This window comes from Macrobrachium nipponense, chromosome 30 (genome assembly GCF_015104395.2).
Source record: "Macrobrachium nipponense isolate FS-2020 chromosome 30, ASM1510439v2, whole genome shotgun sequence".
Taxonomy (NCBI): domain Eukaryota; kingdom Metazoa; phylum Arthropoda; class Malacostraca; order Decapoda; family Palaemonidae; genus Macrobrachium; species Macrobrachium nipponense.
Window position 1 is genome coordinate 52,090,101 of NC_087218.1, and position 20,000 is coordinate 52,110,100.

At 34.5% G+C, this 20,000-nt stretch overlaps 1 protein-coding gene across 3 annotated transcripts in view; it reads right to left on the reverse strand.

The window, feature by feature from the left end:
* Nucleotides 1–20,000, reverse strand: part of LOC135202509 (inactive tyrosine-protein kinase 7-like) — a 197,062-nt gene that overhangs the window by 119,424 nt on the left and 57,638 nt on the right. Inside the window, exon 1 of one of the 3 annotated variants that reach the window (XM_064231941.1) lies at nucleotides 244–394. The exons of the other annotated variants lie outside the window; for them this stretch is intronic. The gene's annotated coding sequence lies outside the window, so the exon portion shown is untranslated. Of the gene's footprint in view, nucleotides 1–243; nucleotides 395–20,000 lie in introns of those variants that run through there. 3 annotated transcript variants of the gene reach the window in all.

Genomic DNA, 20,000 nt, shown 5'->3' on the forward strand with positions numbered 1-20,000 from the left:
ATATATATATATATATATATATATATATATATATATATATATATATATATATATATATATATATATATATATATATATATATATATATATATATATATATATATATCTATATATCTTTACCTTAATGTCCTTACTAGTACTTGTCGGCGTTGTGCTTAGTTTCTGTTGTTGTTGTTTATTTATTTTTTTTTTTTTCTTACGTTTCTCGGTATTAAATGCGACACAAATATATCATTACCTTACCTGAATGTCCTTACTATTTGTCGGTGTTGTTGCTTTGTTCCTGTTGTTGTTGCTGTTCGTTGTTGTCCGAAATCGAACTTTTCGAGAGGGGCGGGCGGAGACGAAAAAAATGGGTATTAAGTCGCCTCGACTGACCGGGGTTAGCCTAGGGGTGGGGAGGGGGTGGGGGGATGGGGTGGGGGGGGACGGAGAAAGGAAATCAGTTGTTTGTTTACCTCGAATTCCTGATAGTTCTCTGTTTCACAAATGATTTATAATGACTGTCTTCTGTATCCGCTAGAATTATATCTGGACGTCCGGTACGAGATCAATGCTAATTTAAAGTTTGATTTGATTTTTTTAATTGTTTGAATTTTTGAATTTCCACGAAATCAATTTTCCAAGACGATTTCCATTCGTCCTTTGAATGTTTGAATTTTTTTTAGTTTTCAATTTCAGCGAAATCAATTTTCCAAGACGATTTCCCTTCGTATTGTGAATTTTTTTTTTGTTTAATTTAGCAAAATCAATTTTCCAAGACGATTTCCATTCGTCCTTCGAATGTTTGAATTTTTTTTATATTTTTCAATTTCAGCGAAATCAATTTTCCAAGACGATTTTCCCTTCGTCCTTCGAATGTTTGAATTTTTTTATATTTTTCAGCTTCCACGAAATCAATTCTCCAAGACTACTTCACCTTCGAAATCGCTACGCCGAAGTTAATTGAATGGAAGCCTGTTGTCGAATGGTTTGTGTGGAGTTTCTAGAAGCAATATTTTAGCATATGAGAGAAATAACTAGGCTTGTTTTCTCTCTCTCTCTCTCTCCGTGCAGCGCACCACAAGTGTTATAAGAAACCCGACCAAGTCCTCGTCCTTTGAAGTCTCTCTGTCTCCCGCCTCTGTCTGTCTGCCTGTGTCTCTCTCTCTCTCTCTCTTCGCGGATTCTTCCTCTTCTTCCTTCTCATCATCATCAGCAGCAGAAGCAGGGTCGTCCAGGTGCGCCTTCGAAAATATTAGGGGAGCACGTGCGTATACTTATTCCCGCTGGCTGGTGTGTTACCCAGACATTCCGATACAATTAAAGGACAATATAACACACCCTCTCGTGGCGACGCGTGTATACATACATTCAGACATACACACACACACATACACATACACACCACACGCGCGCGCACCTGCTTCGGACTCAGATGGAATTTGTTCTTTTGACATATGACCCCCCCTACGACGAACGAGGTGTTGTCACGTGTCTTCCCACCCAACCTTGGCACTTTTGGGCTGGATCAGAGTTGACCCTCCCACCCCCCCCCCCCCCCCCCCCCCCCCCCCCACACCACACCACACCTGTTTCTCTCTCGCTCTCTCTCTCTCTCTCTCTCTCTCTCGCTCTCTCTTACCTAGAGCCGTTACAGTCTCACCGTTTATTGCTTATTTTCTTACTTTATTTCTACTGTTATTCTCTCTCTCCTCTCGCTTATTCCTCTCTCTCTCTCTCTCTCTCTGCTTGCACACATGAATCGATCACCTCGTAAATCCGTCTGATTCAATCGGCCAGAGACAGGGGCCAATCGCTCCCAATGACAAACAGATCGGTCGTATTGACAAACAAATCGTGTGACGGATGATAGATGATGATTCTGATTCTGATGATGATGATGATGATGATAATGACTCCTCCTCCATCGGTGGCAAGTATTGAGCAAGATGTTTGTCAGCGGGGGGTTCTCTATGATTGACGTTAATGACGATCGAATTAATTGTTTATGTCGATGCAATTTGGCATTTAAACTTGGCGATGATTCGCTAATGGCTGCTTGGCTGCTTGGCTGCTGGCTGCCTGGCATTCGTTTAAGGGGCTGCGTTTCTTCCAGCGCGTCAGAGGTGGTGGGGGTGAGGGTGGATATGGGTGGAAGGGGGCGTTCACTGTACTTGTGACTTTAACTTCATCTTTCTCTACGATGATATTATTGGAATGCAATTATTATTATTATTATTATTATTATTATTATTATATTATTATTATTATTATTATTATTATTATTATATCCAGAGCTTTTAATCCATGTATACATTTATAAAGTATCGTAAAGTCAAATTTATATATAATATATATATATATATGTATTTATTGCATATATATTATATATAATATATATATATATATATATCATATATATATATATATGTATATATATATATATATATTATATATATATATATTATATATAGTATATATATATATAGATATATATATAGGTATGTATATATATATATATATATATATGTATATGTATATATTTATGGATATATATATGTATATATATATATATATATATATATATATATATATATATATATATATATATATATATATATATATATATATATATATATATTTATAATATACGTATGGACATACTGTACACACAAACCTACATGCATAATATGTTCGGAATTATGCGAATTACGCAACCAATCATGACAATTCCTGTATCATTTGCCCCCCCAAAACACTGGTGCTGGCCACGAATTTATTCATTCAATTTCCATGGTTGTCCGGGTACTACTCTTGAATTAAATAACAAATGCTGATGAAACATACTGTATTAAATTTTCAGTCATTTTTCCCCTCTGCAATAGATAATAAGGACATTAAATGAATATATATGTATATATATATATATATATATATATATATATATATATATATACATATATATATATATGTATATATATATATATATATATATATATATATATATATATATATATATATATATATATATATATATATATATATATATTATGCGTGCGTGTGTGTGTGTGTATATACATTCACATACACACACACACACACACACACACCCATATATATATATATATATATATATATATATATATACTATATATATATATATATATATATATATATATATATATATTTAAAGTTGACTACTCTGGTACATGATCCACATTACTTTGTAACATCCATTCTTTGTGAGAGAAGAATGAAGCAACATTTCATTTGCATATCGTCAAAGACAAATAAAACAAAAACATCTTATTCATACATCATAAACGGAAAAAATACCGGGGCGTATTTAAACAGCGTAAGTACGTATGTACTCCCAAGCATTAGATAAATGGTAAACAACGGCTTCGTCTTTATTAAATGTGATATTTCAGCCATATTTAGCCCCCGGAAAGAGTTTAAATGTCTCTCTCTCTCTCTCTCTCTCTCTCTATCTCTCTCAAAAAAGAAAAATAGAGTACTTAGAAGAACTAACCCAAAATGAAAAGAAAATAGATATAATTGAAATAATAAGTGAAACCACCTGGTAATTCCCAAAGAGACTGGGTGAATGATGATCAAATAAAAGGGTTCCAAACTTATAGATCAGATAGAAAAAATAGGAATCAAGGGGGAACCGCAATATATGGGAAAGACAAAAAACAAGGAAAAATATATGACGAAATATAGTAACTCAGAATGTGAACTAATAGCGGTAGAATTTGAATCTGAAAAATTGATGAACATAGTAATATATAGACCTCCTAATACTAAAGAGTTTGACTTAATAATTGAAAAAATTGGATGATATATGTAGAAATCACAAGGACTGGACTATTCTCCTATCTGGGTGACTTCAACTTTCCTTTCCCTTTGTAGAATGGAAAGAACGAATAGGAGATTTGTGGTTAGTACTTATACATATAAAAAAAGGAGCCAGTAATAGTAGTGCAGAAGATAAGAGGCAATTTGAAAAGCTATTAGATATGCTACTAGAATACAACATTCAACAAATAAATCACCTGCCAACAAGAAAGGAAAAATACTTTGACCTAGTATTTGTGAACGAGATGAATTATGTTAAAGAAATAATAGTTATAATGCGAGTATTTCAGACCATAATGTCATAGAATTAACAGTTCATTCCAAAGCAAGTGAAAAATAGAGATAAGCAAGAAATGAAAAAGTGGGAAGGATTATGGAAAATACAACTTCTACAGTAAAAATAAAAATAAAATAAAATGGTCAGAAATTTAATGAAGAATTAAACAAAGATTGGGATAACATTTTCGTAAGTGATGACATAAGGGTAAATACGGAGATATTATATAAAATATTGGAGATAATAGTGGAAAAAAAAAATATATACCGAAGAAGAAAAGTAAACATCATTCATGCATACCAAGAGACAGAAGGATCTTGTTCCAGAAAATCAGAAAGTGGAAAAAAGGTCTTGCAAAAGAAAAAAATGCATGGAAAGTTATAGAACTAAAAAGTAAGATAGAAATGCAGAACAAAAGATTATACAATCAAAAGAAAATGAAAAACGGGACTTGGAAGAAAAAACCCTATTAAATATCAAGCAAAACCCCAAACTATTATACTCATATGCGAAGAAGATGAATAAAAGAAGAATAGAAATAGGCCCTCTGAGAATTGAAGGGAGATTAACGAATGAAAAAAAGGAAATTTGCAACATACTGGCAGCGATATAAGAGAGAATTCACCCTAGAATAGATAATGAAGATAATGATATAGAGTAAGGGGTGATGATAGTGAATATTTAGCTGACATAAGATATTAATGAAGCTGATATTGTGCAGGCTATTAATGAAACTTAAAAATGGAGCTGCTGCAGGGCCTGATGGAATTCCTGCTATTTTGTTAAAGAAAGTAGTTCATTCTATCGCAAAGCCACTTGCAATATTATTAAGACAAAGTGTAGATACAGGCAAGATATATGATGAGCACAAATTCGCATATATTACCCCTACTTTCAAAAGTGGATCAAGACTAGAGGCAAGTAATTATAGGCCTGTGAGTCTAACATCACATATTATGAAAGTGTATGAAAGGGTAATGAAGAAAAATATTATGAAACATTTAATAAAAAAATAATTTGTTTAATAAAGGACAACATGGTTTCGTACCCGGAAAAAGTACACAACCCAACTGTTAGTCCACCGTGAAAACATATTCAAAAATATGAAAAGCGGAAATGAAACAGATGTGGTTTATTTAGACTTTGCAAAGCTTTTGATAAAGTAGACCATAATATATTGGCGAAGAAAATTAGAAAACACAATATCGTGGATAAAGTAGGAAGATGGTTAAAAGAATTTTTACACAACAGAAAACAGATAGTTATTGCAAACGACGAGAAATCGGATGAAGCCAAGGTAATATCCGGTGTGCGCAAGGTACGGTGTTAGCTGCAATACTGTTTTGTTATTATTGATTGAAGACATAGACAATAATGTTAAGGATTCGGTTAGTGAGTAGTTTTCGCAGATGACACAAGAATAAGTAGAGAAATTAACTTGTGATGAAGATAGGAACGCTCTACAAAGAGACCTTAACAAAGTATATGATTGGCAGAGGTAAATAGGATGGTATTTAACTGATAAATTTGAATCAATAAATTATGGAGACAGAGAAAGAAAGCTATATGCATTGATAAGGGACCTAATAATGAGACCATCACAAATCCGGAAGCAGTTAAAGACCTTGGTGTGATGATGAATAGGAACATGTTTATGCAATGATCAAATAGCAACTCTGTTGGCAAAATGTAAGCAAAAATGGGAATGTTGTTACTGGCACTTCAAAACAAGAAAAGCTGACACAATGATTATGCTTTATAAAACATATGTTCGTAGTCCCACTTTGAATATTGCAATATGTATGGTACCCACACTATCAAAGGATATTGCACAATAGAGAGTGTACAAAGGTCCTTTACAGCTAGAATAGAAGAAGTTAAGGACCTAGACTACTGGGAAAGACTACAATTCTTAAAATTATATAGTCTAGAAAGGAGAGAGAACGCTACATGATAATTCAGCATGGAAACAGATAGAAGGAATAGCGAAAAGAAATATCATGGAACTAAAAATATCAGAAAGAGCAAGCAGAGGTAGATTAATAGTGCCCAAAACTATACCAGGAAAAATAAGGAAAGCACACAGACATTAACCACTACGCACCAGCATCGATAATGCAGCGTCTATTCAATGCGTTGCCACTCATCTGAGGAATATATCAGGAGTGAGCGTAGATGTAAGAAAGCTCGACAAATATCTAAACTGCATCCCAGACCATCCAAGATTGGAAGATGCAAAATATACCGGAAGATGTACTAGCAACTCTCTGGTAGACATTAAGAGGTGCCTCACCACTGAGGGACCTGGGGCAACCCGAACACGATGTAAGGTCTGTAAGGTAAGGTCTCTCTCTCTCTCTCTCTCTCTCCGATAGATAGAGAGAGAAAAGAGAGTAGAGAGCGAGAGGACAAAGGAAAAGGAGAATGAAAGAAAGAGAGAGAATGAGCTGGGGAGAGAGAGAGAGAGAGAGAGAGAGACGAGGAGAAGGAAAGGAAATGAGGAGAGAAAAAAGAGAGAAAGACTTGGAGAGAGAGAGAGAGAGAGAAGAAGAGAGGACAGCTGGAAAGGAGAAGAGAGAGAAAAGAGAGAAAATGAGCAGTAGAGAGATGAGAAAGAGAGAGAGAAGAGAGAGAGATGAGATGAGAGACAAATGGAGAGAAGAGAGAAAGAGAGGGGGATATTAGAGAAGCAGAGAGAGAGAGAGAGAGAGAGAGCGAAGAAGGAAGAAGGGGGAGGAGAAAAAGAGAAAGGGGGGAAAAAAAAAGGAAGGAAGGTAGTGCTTTTAGAGATTATTTCTTATTCATATTCCGGTTTTTCTGCTTTAATTCCTGTCATCTTGCTGTCTTTTATGGCAGGTTCTTTTTCACGGTTCTCTGTCACTCTCTCTTTTAATTATTTATTTGTGTTTGCATAATTCAAATTACAATTTTTTTCTCCGCCTCTATTTTATATGTCCTTTGAAAGCTGCTGCTTCTTCCCTTATGTGCATTTTCTCTCTCTCTCTCTCTCTCTCTCTCTCTCTCTCTCTCTCTCTCTCTCTCTCTCTCTCTTCGTTATCCTTCTTCGTTTCTGGGGATGGGCTGGTTAGGTATCACGTTCCTTTAGTCTTGGGAAAAGTGTGTGCGTGTGTGTGTGTGTATCTTTATATTTAGTTTGTTTTCGGTTTAGATCTTTTTAGGTATTGTTTCTTATATAATTATATATCATACATTTATATACTGTGTATATGTATATATATATATAATATATATATATATATATATATATATATATATATATATCATATCATATCTATATATATATATATATGACTGGTAAAAATGTATGTACATGACTGTAAAAATGTTATGTTACAACAGAATTCCATCTAATAAAAGGAGCCCATAAAACACCAAAATATAGAGAGAAAAGTACTATATTTCAGAGACTGCTGTCTCCCTCTTCAGGTAGATGAAGGGGAGACAGCAGTCTCTGAAATATAGTACTTTTCTCTTTATATTTTATGTGTTTTTATGGGTTCTTTTTATTATATATATATATATAGATATATATATATATATATATATATATATAAAATATATATATATATATATCTATATATAATATATATATATATATATATATATATATATATATATATATATATATATATATATATATATACATACATAACTGTCCAGTGTTTTGCATTTTATTACACCTCCTGCCGTCGCACCGTGGAACGGTCATTCCATCTCATGCTATTCCAGCCATCTCGCTGGACGCAGTTCCGTTCCAGGCATTCCCGTTTATGTTCCAGAGATTCCATTCTTTGTCTCCGGGAGAGTTATTTCCTCTTCTTCCTCTTGAGCTTCCTTTTTTATTGTTTCTGTCTTCGACTCTCTTTTTTTCTTTTTTTCGTAGTTCTCGGATCTACCTTTTTGGTTCTACTTCTGCCTCTCTTGGTTCTACTCTTTGGGTTCTACCCGAGGGTTCTAGCTTTGTTTGGTTCTACCTTTATAACTTTTAGTTCTACTTCTTGGACTCTACTTTTTTTGGTTCTATCCTTAAAGGTTTACCCTTTGTTAGTTCTACCCTTTTATCTTTCTTGGCTCTACTTTCTTGGTTCTACCTTAAGGTTCTAGCTTCGCTGGTTCTACCTTTTTTTTCTTGGTTCTACTTTCTTGGTTTTACCTTTCTTGGTTCTACCTTTGTGGTTCATAAATTTATACCTTTCTTAGGTTCTACTTTATGGGTTTCTACCTTTTTAACCTTTCATGGTTCTACTCTCTGGTTTTACCTTCGTTGGTTCTACCTTAAGGTTCTAACTTTGCTGGTTCTACCTTTTTAACCTTTCTTTGATCTACTTTCATGGTTTTACCTTTCTTGGTTCTACATTAAGGTTCTATTTTGCTGGTTCTACAAGATAGGTAGGAAAGGTCTATGGAGGCAACGAAAAAGGTCTGAAAAAGGTGTTTCGCGTTGAGTTAAAGATACAGGAATTTTATGTCAGGATATTTATGATTTATCTATATGAATGAAAATGCAAAAAAAAAAAAAAACTAATAATTTGAATATTAAAAAATACAAAAAAACATTTCTAATGAAATAGAGCATATTTATTTTAATTTTCGTTGGTGAAACAACGCACTATTTGACCTTAGAGTTTAGGACGTTATAATTTACGTTAAGTTGGGAATATTACGTCTACAACTTACACATAAGGGAAAAATCTTGCACACGTCCCGATTAAGTAGGAGGTTGGTTCACACCTTCTTACCTTTCATGGTTCTATCTCATTTTTATTTAGCCCTCTTTATTCTTTCGGTTTTATCTATACTCTTAGAATTTGTTTTTTTTTCTCTCCTTATTCTTTCCCCTTTCTTCTTCATTCTTAACCTATTTCCATCTTGACTGGCTTTTCTCTCCTTATTCCTTCCTCCTTTTCCATCCTTAACCTATTTCCATCTTGACTGGCTTTTCTCTCCTTATTCCTTCCTCCTTTTCCATCCTTAACCTATTTCCATCTTGACTGGCTTTTCTCTCCTTATTCCTTCCTCCTTTTTCATCCTTAACTTATTTCTATCTTTACTGACTTCTATCTCTCTCTCTCTCTCTCGTACCAATTTTTATATTTTCGGTTAATTTTTTTTTATTTTGTATCCTTGTTTTGGTGCTTTTTGCCTCTTTGTTTCACCTATTTCAATCCTTTCTGGCTTTTATCTCTCTTTCATATAACATTTTTATATTTTCGCTAATTTTTTTGTATCCTTCTCATTTTGGTGCTTTTTTGTTTCATTCCTACACTAATTAACATCCAATTCCACTTATCACCAATTCTTTTTCCTTGCTCTAATCGTTCTAAAACTTTAATGCTTTGCATTTATCATCATCTTTCTCCTACCTTCTTTCAGTCATCACTTTCTATCCTTCATATCATCTAAATTCATTTCATGCCCTTTATTCTACTCTTCTTTTATTCAGTTTCTCAATTCACATTCATAAACATCTTTTACTGTTCCACTTCATTATAATTATTTTTGCGTCTCTCTCCCTTCCACGGTATTCTTCGTTTCATAGCTTAGTTTTTATCCCTGTCCTTTGACTGTCTTCATCTCATTTTTAACCAGTTATCTTTCCGTCTGCTTAGTCTTCTCTCTCTCTCTCTCTCAGCTACATTTATGCTTAAATTGCTTTGTCGCTATACTTAGAGGATTTATGTATTTCTTTATACCACAGTCTCTCTCTCTCTCTCTCTCTCTCTCTCTCTCTCTCTCTCTCTCTCTCTATTTATATTTTACATAAATTATCTGTTTATATACTTTAGGATTTTATTTAAACCTTCGTACACTACAATCTTTTTCCTGATCTCTCTCTCTCTCTCTCTCTCTCTCTCTCTCTCTCTCTCTCTCTTCATCCACGCTGCCATTTCTCGACCTCATTTTTTGTTCGCATTGTTCTCCCTATTTTTATTTCTCTCTATATCTTTCTACTTATTTCCATGACTTTTATTGTTTTTTTTTACATTTTTTGGTCGTATTGATTTTTCGTCTCTTTACACATTTTTATTTTGTATCTTTTAAAGGCTCTTCCTCTCTTCTCCCTCGTACTGCTATTTTTAAGTTTTTTTATTCCACTTACTTTCTTTCTCTCCTCTTCCGAGAGAGAGAGAGAGAGAGAGAGAGAGAGAGAGAGAGAGAAGAGAGAGAGAGAGAGAGAGAGTCGGGGTACGTGACTTTGGGGAAGGCGAGCGCTGCTGCCGAAATAAAAATGGAGAGGTCGAAGGTGCTAAAAGTTTTGTTGTTGATGAAAAGGCACCGTTCCCAATTCCAGTTCCCAATTCCAATTCCGAACTCCAATTCCGAAAGCCAGTAATAATAATAATAATAATAATAATAATAATAATAATAATAATAATAATAATAATAATAATATCAGTTACAATAACGAAGGATCCAAAATCAACACACACACACACACACACACACACATATATATATATATATATATATATATATATATATATATATATATATATATATATATATATATATATATATATATACATACATATATATATATATATATATATATATATTATATATATATAATATATCTATATATCTCTATATATATATATATACATACATATATATAGTATATATATATATATATATATATCTATATATACTATACATACTATAATATATTTTATATATATATATATATATATTTATATATATATATAGTATATTATATTATATATATATATATATATATATATATATATATTATAAGCGAACACCACAGGATAATGATAGGCGTCTTTATGAAGACATCGTCCCAAAGAACGATGTCTTCATAAAGACGAAAGCGCTTTTGCATTTCTGCCTCTCATTTTCCTGCGGTGTTCGCTTATTTATTAATGAAGTCATGTGCATCTACTGTGATTTTTTTAAACATATATATATATATTATATATAATCTTTTTCCCGTATGATAGTCCAACCAAAAAAAGAAAAAAAAACGAATATTTAAATACCCGAGATATTCGTATTATTAAAAGATGTCTGCTGCTATGTTTACGGAACTGTGAAATCTCATTTTAGATTAGGAAAGATTACGTAAGTAGGCCTGCGGAAGACGTCATTAGGGTAGTTGGGGAAGGGAACGCATAGGATCTGATTCGCGAAGGAACAGGAGGCGGAATAGTCAACCTCGAAAGGGGTGAGTTAGGACGAGGTAGGGAGGACATTGCTCCAACGTAGGGGAAGGAAGGAGTTAGCCTATCCCTGAAGGAATGGTGAGTAGGACGAAAAGATAAAAGATCTCGTTCACGAAGGAATAGGATGAGATAGCCAACCTCGGAGGGCGTGAGGTATGGCGAGCTAGGGGGTTAGTAAAAGAGGGACTTTGCTCCTTCGAAGGTGAAAGAAGGGGTCCTGCTAACCTCTAAGGGCGCGAGGTAGGACTCGAGTGATATAGGAGGCCTTCTACCGCCACTAATACAAAAGGATGACCCGGACGATGGTAATAGGAGGCGTAATGGGTCCTTCATTTCAGGCCCATCCCAAATTTTCACGCGAAGGGGAAGAAGCAAAAAGTAAGGTAGAGGCTAATGCTTCCCGTCGTAAAGTAATTAAAAATGTAAAAAGGCGGGCCACCCGGCCCCCTACCGCCCTTCCCCCTCTTTTTTTTTTTTTTTTTTTTTTTTTTGTTTTTTTTTTTTTTTTTTTTTTTTTTTTTTTTTTTTAGGCCGGCTTCCCGCCTGGGAGTTGCGTGTTGTGAATTAAAGGGATAAATATTTAAGCTTTTTATCTCGAAATGTGGGAAAGGCTGAGACGTTAAACGGAATGTAAGTATAATTGAGATGTTTATTGTTTATGTACAAATGATTAAACGAATATTTTGTTTATATACAAAAAAAATGGTTATAGAAATATATATATATATATATCTATATATATATATATATATTATATGTATATATAGATATATATATATATGATATATAAATAGATATAGATATGTATATATATATATATATTATGATATATATATCTATCTACTATATATGATATATATATATATATCTATCGGTATATATATATCGTATATCTATATATATTATTATATATATATATAGACTATATATATATATATATATATATACATAATATATATACATATATATAGTATATATATACATATATATATATATATATATATATACGGATTATATATATATATAATATATATCTATATATATATATATATATATATTTTATATATATATATATATATATATACATATATATATGTCTATGTATATATATATATATATATATATATAAATATATATCATATCTATATATATATATATTATATATATATATATATAAAGTTTCTAAACTACGTCATCAGCAACAACAGCATTTTTGTGCGTAAGCCAATATACTCAATTACGAGAGTCACCGTATCCTTGCTGCAGAATAATAATCGTAGAATTCTGAGGCGAGCTTCGTTCCCAGGATAAATAAAAGTTTCATTTAACTCTCGTCATATGAGAGTTATTATGGCGCATTCATTGATCTCGGTTATGATGTTGTTGGTGGTTGAAAATATGACCAGTAAGCCAAGAGGTTAATTCGTTTTGTTGTCTTGAGCAACGTAATATTATATTTCATTTTATTTGGTGCCAGTACATGGTTTATGTATATATATAAATAGTATCTAATATATATATATATATATAATATATATATATATATATATAGTATATATTATAGTATGTAAATATATATATATATATATATATATCTATAATATATTATATATATATATACTATATAAATAAAGTTTTTTTTGCCACAAAGGAAAAACGGAAAAAAAATGAAAAGCGAGTTAGCCGGTAGTACTTTTCGGTCCTATTCGGACCCTTTACCGAATAGACCGAAAGTACTCGGCTAACTCGCTTTTCATTTTTTTCCTTCGTGGCAAAAAAACCTTTATTTATACATAGCATCACTTTTATTATACTTTCGTGATCAAGTTATTCATATATCTATATATATATGTATATATATAATATATATATATATATATATATATATATATAATATATATATATATATATCTGTACAGCGCCCTGAGCATGCAACAGAATAGGTGCGTTCGCATTGATTTCCATGCCAGAACCAGGGATGGGGGAGGTGGTGGGGCGCAGTTGCTTTGCCATGAAGCCTTCACAGAAAGCAAAATACCTTTTTATTGCGGAAGCAATTCTATCCAGAGCGTTCTGATATTATGGGCGAAGAGCAACCATTTGCTATAATGCGTAGGTGAATGTGAGTGCCTTAGAGAGAGAGAGAGAGAGAGAGAGAGAGAGAGAGAGAAAGGAATATATCAGGCGAGCCATTCTCTTTTTAAGGTCCGCTTTTGTTTCAGTGTTTATTTTTGCCCCACTCAGCTTTGCGGTTTTATATCTGCTGCAAATATCGATGTTTTAAATTGCCTGTGCAATTTTATGTATGCTGCAAATATTGATGCTTTGAATTGTCTGTGCAATTTTATATCTTTTGGATTGTTTGCAGTTTTTTTCTGCTACAATTTCGATACTTGGAATTGCCTGTGCAGTTTTATATGTATGCTGCAAATATTGATGCTTTGAATTGTCTGTGCAGTTTTATATCTTTTGGATTGTTTGCAGTTTTTTTCTGCTACAAATATCGATACTTTGAATTGCCTGTGCAGTTTTATATCTGCTGCAAATATCGATGCTTTGAATTGTCTGTGCAGTTTTATATCTGCTGCAAATATCGATACTTTGAATTGTCTGTGCAGTTTTATATCTGCTGCAAATATCGTTGCTTTGAATTGTCTGTGTAATTCTTTATCTGCTTCGAGTTGTCTGTGCAGTTTTATATATGCAACAAATATCGATGCTTTGAATTTCCTGTGTAATGTTTTATCTGCTGCAAAATATCGATACTTTGAATTGTCTGTGTAATTTTATATATGCTGCAAATATCGATGCTTTGATTTGTCTTTGCAATTTTATAATCTGCTGCAAATATCAATGCTCTGTCTGCGTAATTTTATTAAAATTTGGGGTAATTTCATTCGATGGTTCTATGTGTGGATGATTAATACGTTTTGGAGCGAATGCAGAGTAACTGGTCAGGACTCCCGTAGGCATAGTAGGTAGTATTTCAGAGTGAAAATGACCTAACCCAGGTCATATGATTGACCTTTAATCTAACCTATTCTTGGACGCCGTGCCCACTCTGGGATGACCTAGCTTTGGCACTTCGTTCAAGGTCAGAGTCGTATGTGATTTTTTAAAAATAATTTTCTTAATTATCATGTTTTCATATCACATATCAAAAGTAGATAGAACGAATATCAAGTCCGATTTTTAAAAAACAATTGGATTTCGTCCTTTTTTCCTTAAAAAAAAAATCGAATCTAGGTGAGATGGAAGATTGAATTTTTGTATATTTTGTTGCCAAAATTAGCATGAAAAGATTTCAAAGGTTAAAAAAAAAAATTCATAAACAACTCTTCCTTTCTCCCCAACCACCGCCCCCCCAAAAAAAACAGCTTTGTCAGTTGACATTTGCAAAATTTTCAAAAATAATATTTCCTCTCTCTCTCTCTCTCTCTCTCTCTCTCTCTCTCTCTCTCTCTCTCTCTCTCTAAAAAAAGAAAAAACATATTTCTTTGCTTGCTGTCTTATGTATTAAGACTTAAATGGTGAATTTGAGTTTACATGATATATTATTCATTTTATTATTAAACCTCACCTACACACACACACACACACACACACACACACACACACACACTATATTATATATATATATATATATATATATATATATATATATATATATATATATATATATATATATATATTATGTATATATATATATATATTATATATATATATGCTATAACATCTTTAAAAACTCGCAACACAGATTTTAGTTTTAAAGTTATAAAAGACTTCTTATTCCTCCTTCCAAAGACCAAAGATTTGTACCCAGTTCCTTCGTAATGAGATTTCGAGTTGAGAGAATTGTATTACATGTTAAGTGGTGGGGATTTTGTCTTCTTTTTTTCTATCCTCAATTAAAAAAAGAAAAGATTTTCTTGTGAATTTCGCCCTTGGATAACCAGTTTTTGGAATCTCAGCACCATTTCATTGTCCATTTTAATGAAATTGGGAAAAAAAGTAGTCGGGGGAGATGTGTTGGTATTGGTAATTTATATTGATGATTCTGCTATTACAGTATTGATACTACTTAATACTAACCTAATGTTTTTTTTATTTATTAACTTGTCTGCTTTTGTAATGTCTGATCTCCTCTTTCTGTATTTTCCATTAACTTCTGTTACTTCTTCCGAATGAACACCTTAATATTATTTGGAAGGTTGAATTTCAATTCAGTGGCCCCTTTGGTGGCTTGTTCCACATCGATAGGGTTCATCTTCTGAATAATAATAATAATAATAATAATGAATAATAATAATAATAATAATAATAATAATAATAATAATAATAATAATAATAACTGTTTATTTGGGAAATACTCTCTATCGCGAGAATATAATATATGTTCTAAGAGGTCTACAATAATAAAAAATTGTTGCGAGTTCATGTATAATTAAAAAAAACCCATTGTTTACATTATACGAACTCACATTTTCTTATTATTGTGGACCTCTTTGAACTAAATAATAATAATAATAATAATAATAATAATAATAATAATAATAAATAATAATAATAATAATAATAATATAATAATAATAATATTTCACAGACCAATGGAATGTATTCCTAAACTCTTACACTTAGCTTCGAAGAATTCGTCCTCAACTGAGATTGGATTGGATTACGAAAAGAGAAAAAAGGAAAAAAAGGAAAATAATAAATAAAAAAAAATGAAAGCCCGAGAATCATATTGGGAAAAGAACAAAGCGGAACGGACGAAGATTAAAAAGACAGGAAGCAACGCACCTGAGGTTTGTGGGGAGGGCGGTGTTTTTTTCTTTCTTTCTTTTTTTACTGACGACAGTGCGCCTGTAATCATACCCTTGACCTGCTCAGGTCACTCTCCACGGACGCGTGTTGCAAAGATGATGACGTTCAACAAGAGTTTAAATGGCCAGTCGTGTTTCAGTTTCGATTAGTAATTACTACACGAAATAAAATGATTAACGGGAGAGCTAATTGACTGATTGACATCGTATGTTAATTTACTTATTATCTAATGAAGCAATTCCCCAATCGGTTTTTTTTTTTTTTTTTTTTTATCTTTTAGACTATTCCCAAATCATTGATTTTTTCCTTTCAAGATTTTATATCTTTGTCCAGATAAAGGATTATTATTATTATTATTTCTCGTTATTTTACTGATAGACCTCCAGAGTTGCCATTTACAATTCAGGGCATTAATCGAGAGAGAGAGAGAGAGAGAGAGAGAGAGAGAGAGAGAGAGAGAGATTACCGAGCAGCCAAACCCCGTAAGTCCTCTCTCTCTCTCAGGAAAGGTACCACACCCAACCTCATCGCCTCCCCCTGCCCGAAAAGGGAATCCCCAAACACACAGAGGGAGCCAACCAACCCCCCCACCACCCCAGCCCAAAGAGGGGACAGCCACCCCCAGCCAAACTCAAATAGGGGACAACCGCCCCTCCCACCTTCGGTCCAAAAAGGGGATAACCCACCCTCAACTTAGAAAGGGGACAACCGCCCTTCCAACGTCCAGCCCAAAAAGGGGACAACCAACGTCCCCCCAGTCCAAAAATGGGATAACCGCCACTCCCACCTCCAGCCCAAAAAGCGGGACAACCAACCACCCATAGGCCACAGAAGGGACAACCCCCCTCCACCACTCCCAGCCCAAAGAGGGGGCAACCACCCCTCCTCTTATCCCAGCCCAAAAAGGAGACAACCACCAACTCTTCCGGAGTCAAAATAGGGAACACCCCACTTCCCTTCCCCCCTCAGTCCAAAAGGGGGCGATCACCCCACCCACCACCTCTCACCCCCACTCCCTCCCTTCCCTGTTGGGCATCCCAAACCGAGCGAGACGTCTTTCTAGGCCCAGTGAAGCAGCGAGAAGTCGTCGTCCGCGGCTCGACCCCCCGGAAAGGCTGCAGGTTTGACAGTTCGAGCGGAAAAAGTTGACGTTTCTAGTGCAGAAAGTTGCATTTGTTGTCGGTGCTCCGGCTAACGCGCCGGAGACAAGGAGAGGACATGACCCAGTGGAGCGTCTGCCTTTGAGTGAATAGATCTTTGCGCTTGAAGAGAGAGAGAGAGAGAGAGAGAGAGAGAGAGAGAGAGAGAGAGAGAGAGAGAGAGAGAGAGGAATAGCTGAAGCAGAATGCGTCAAGGAAAAATAAACGTGGAATTCTTACTTGAAAAAAAAGGGGTAGAAATGGAACAATTGAAGTGGAATGAATCGAGGAAAAGAATGGAATTCTTATTTGGAAAAATGTAGGAATGAATAATTGAAGGGGAAAGCGTCAAGGAAAAACCGTGGAATTATGACATTAAAAAGGTGAAAAGGGAATATTTGAAGGGAAGGAACGAAGGAAAAAACGTGGAATTCTGCCTTTTAAAAAGGTGGAAAGGGAATATTTGAAATGAAAGAATGAAGGGAAAAACGTGGAATTCTCATTGTAAAAAGGTGAAAAGGGTATAGGTTAAGGGACAAGAATGAAGGAAAAAAAGTGGAATTCTTACTTTTAAAAAGGTAAATATGGAATATTTGAAATAGAATGAATCAAGGAAATAATTTGGAATCCTTACCATTTAAAAAAAGTATTATAGGTAAAGTTGTACTGAATGAAAAATGGGATTGGTTATTAAAGAGACAGACAGAGAGAGAGAGAGAGAGAGAGAGAGAGAGAGAGAGAGATTCTAAAAAAAGGACTTGAAATTGAATCAGGAACTACCGCCCTAACAAGGCGTTTCCTCGAATCGAACGTTTTCTGAGCCTCCAAACGTTTTATCTTGATTTCGCTTTGGGATACTAGCCGCCCCCCCAACCCACCCCCCGCCCCGGTAGGGGTAGAGGGGCAGGAGTGGTTGGGGGGGGGGCGGTTTGGCAGTCTTCCTACTTCCACCTCCCCACCCCTTCCCAGCCCCCTTACAATTTCATTGGCAGATTTTGTGAAATTCTCTCTCTCTCTCTCTCTCTCTCTCTCTCTCTCTCTCACGCATTCACATACTAGAATTCTAAGTACTTGTCGATTTGATTCTCTCTCTCTCGCTCTCTCTCACTCTCTCTCACTCTCTCTCTCTCCTACAGTTATATATTTGACTGCTGAGCACTGATAGATTTTATTGGCCTATTCTCTCTCTCTCTCTCTCTCTCTCTCTCTCTCTCTCTCTCTCTGCCTGCTACTGGCCCATTTAAATATCCCTTGGAAAGGCATGCGGGTCAGCCGATGAAAATCAGTCTCGGAAAAGAATGAGAGAAATCAATGGACCAAATAGTGTGCGTCTGAAGTGAGTGTGTGTGTGTGTGTGTGGTGTGTGTGGGTGTGTGTTGCGCGCGAGCGCCCCGCGCGCGTGAATGTGGGGCAGGGGGTGGGGATTGTGGGGGGGGGGTCTTTGAGCCCTCATTTCCCACAGACCTTCCTCTCGCTCTCAAATCCTAGCTGCGGTTGATAAGGAAAAAATAAATAAACAGCGAATAAAAGGCATTAGCTGCACAGGGAGAGAGAGATAGAGATAACGGTTTAAATAAAAGCAGAGTTAATGAATTACTGATTGTATGTCGATAATTATATATAGATAATTCCTTACAAATCATTACAAAAACAGTTATACAAATAATTACGATGACAGTCGATGCCATAATCTTCGCCACGCTGATGTTGGCACTGGTCTTAGTGACACCTCTACCGTCATTGCTACTGGTTTAGTAGTTATTTCTGCAACTGCTACTTTTTTTGGTACACGCTCCTGTTTCAAAGGTTTCTACTATTACTACTACTACTACTACTACAACTAATGCTGCTAGTTCTGCTAAAGCTGTTTCAGTAGTAGCTATTCAGTAGCTGCCATCACGTTTGCTATTCCTGCTATATGTAGCATTTCATTAGTGGCTACTATTACTACTGTTACTCCTGCTAAGTACTGATTTAGTATTAACTACTACTAATGCCATTTGCTAATGTTATTAAGTAGCAGCTATTGCTACAGATTCTTAATTCCGCTGATGCTGTTACCATCTAATCAGTAGCAACTACTACTAATTGCTGATGCTGTTACCAGTGTATCAATAGCAACTACTAGTTGCTGATGCTGTTACCAGCGTATCAATAGCAACTGCTAGTTGCTGATGCTGTTACCAGCGTATCAATAGCAACTACTTCTAATTGCTGATGCTGTTACCAACTTATCAGTAGCAACTATTACTAATTGCTGATGCTGTTACCAGCGTATCAATAGCAACTACTCTAAATTTGCTGATGCTGTTACCCGAGTATCAATAGCGACTACTTCTAATAGCGCAGCTACTTCCAGTGTAGGTGTCACGGTCGCAACTGTTGTTGTTGCTGGTACTTTTGCTACAACTGTGTTAGTAGCATCTACTGCTATTGTGACATTGGTAGTAGCAGTGATACATTGGCAGTTTGATTACCACTATTATTATTATTATTATTATTATTATTATTATTATTATTATTATTTTATTATTATTATTAGTGATTTTCCATTCCTTACTAAAAGCATATTTATCTGCTGCTTCACATAAGTGACTCGCTAATGTTTTTTTAACTATTGTGTCGTTGATGTTTACCCTATAGTATTCTTTTCCAAATGATAAGTCATATGTATACAGAAATTATGGATGATAAATTCGTAAAGTAACTAAG